The following is a 2,194-nucleotide window of genomic DNA, read 5'->3' on the forward strand; positions in this document are numbered from 1 at the left end:
TATATTAAATAAAATTATAATGATGAAACAACACTGTAATGATTGGAATGATGCCACCGGCTGGAGACTTACTGTAGAAAAGCTCCGCCATGAGGTGAAGGTCTCTGAGGGCAGACCATGTTTTTTCTTTGGTGTCAGGAAGTGTGGGAGGAGGAAGGGGGAGCCTGGCACTCTTACTCGCTCTCTTTCATGTGGACTCTGACAGAGAGCGGAGCTAGGAATGCTCTCTTCCCTTGAGCCATCCTAGGTAATCAGTTAAAATGGTGAGGTACTCTCTTGATCCAGAGAACCCCACAAAATCATGCAAGTCAAGGGGTTCAAATCTCTGGGTCCATTTCAAGAATACCCGTGAAACAGCCCAAGCTATCAAGGGCATGCACATCCGAAAAGCTACCAAATATTTGAAAGATGTCACATTGAAGAAACAATGTGTTCCCTTCCATCAATACAATGGTGGAGTTGGCAGGTGTGCCCAGGCTAAGCAGTGGGGTTGGACACAGGGTCGTTGGCCCAAAAATAGTGCTGAGGTTTTGCTGCATATGCTTAAAAATGCAGAAAGTAATGCTGAACTGAAGGGTTTGGATGTGAATTCTCTTGTCATTGAGCATATCCAGGTTAACAAGGCTCCCAAAATGTGACAGCGTACTTACAGGGCTCATGGCTGAATCAACCCATACATGAGTTCCCCTTGCCATATTGAGATGATACTGACTGAAAAGGAACAAATTGTTCCTTAACCAGACCAGCATCCACACATCAACCCCTGAAAAGACTTCCATTCCATGACTACACCTAGAGGACATCTGAGAAAAGACTTTCAGAGACTTTAAATGAACAGTTTTGTTTTGTTGTTGTTATTTATTTTTTCTTTTCTCTTTCTGTTATAATATACACCATCTGTAACATGTACTCTCTGCCGAGGCCCTTCCTTTGCAAGACTAATGTCAGAGTGCCGGTTCTTGAGGACAAAAAACCGCCCCTCCGGACATAACTTTCCTCTCCCTTTTCTATATTGTTATTAACATATTGTTAGTTAGCATAGGTTATTATATTCTGTTATTTTTGACTGTTTCATCAAGGCAACGCCCCATTTCTTGAAGAAACAAAGGGGGACTGTAACGATTGGAATGACACCACCTGCTGGAGACTTACTGTAGAAAATCTCCACCATGAGGTGAAGGTCTCTGAGGGCAGACCATGTTTTTTCTTTGGCATCAGGAAGTGACGATTGCTTGTGGGAGGAGGAAGGGGAAGCTTGGTGCTCTGACTTGCTCTCTTTTGTGTGGACTCTGGAGGAGAGCAGAGCTAGGAATGCTCTCTCCCTTTAATAGATAGACAAATCAGGCCTTTCCTTCTCTCTTTACTAAATTCTTATTCTCCTTAATAAATGCTTAAAAGTCTAACTCTTGCTAAAGTTTATAATTTATTGGCAACCACTCATTAGATATTTTAGATATTTTAGCTAAAATTTTACCCCTAACAACACACTAAAATATTTGGGATACAACAAAAGCAGTCCTGAGGGGAAAATCTTATCCCTACAAACACTCATTAACAAAAAAAGAGAGGATTAATGAGCTGAATATGCATTTGAAAATAATTAGGACATAAAAAATAACCTAAAATAAGTACAAATGAGAAAATACCAAAATTAGAAGAGAAATAAATTAAAATTCTATACACACACATATATGTGTATATATGCATATATATATATACACTCACATATTATATATACATATATTATTCTTTGAAAATAATAAATTAGAAAATATTTAGCTAATTTGATTAAAAAGAAACTAGAAGGACAGGTAGGTGGCACAGTGATTAAAGCACCTGCCCTGGATTCAGGAGGACTTGAGTTCAAATCCGGCCTCAGACACTTGAGACTTACTAGCTGTGTGACCCAGGGCAAGTCACTTAACCCCCATTGCACCTCACCAAAAAAAAGAGAAGGTAGAAATATCATATTGTTAAAATAACAAATGAACAAGGTAAAGGTGTAACAAAACCAGAAGAAATAAAATGAATAACCAGAAATAATGATTCACAATTATATGCTAACAAAACTATAGCTATGTGCTGTATACTACATACATATGATGCATAGCTATATACTAACAAAACTGAGAATAAAAAAGCAATAGGAAAATACCTCCAAGCGTATGAGTACTCAAACTATCAGAAGACCAGG

General features: G+C 38.5%; 1 pseudogene; it reads left to right on the forward strand.

Annotated features, from left to right (window-relative positions):
- Nucleotides 1-248: 248 nt before the first annotated feature.
- LOC122751522 lies at nucleotides 249-737 on the forward strand (annotated as a pseudogene).
- The last annotated feature ends 1,457 nt before the right edge of the window (nucleotides 738-2,194 follow it).

The sequence above is a fragment of the Dromiciops gliroides genome, chromosome 3 (genome assembly GCF_019393635.1).
Source record: "Dromiciops gliroides isolate mDroGli1 chromosome 3, mDroGli1.pri, whole genome shotgun sequence".
Taxonomy (NCBI): Eukaryota; Metazoa; Chordata; class Mammalia; order Microbiotheria; family Microbiotheriidae; genus Dromiciops; species Dromiciops gliroides.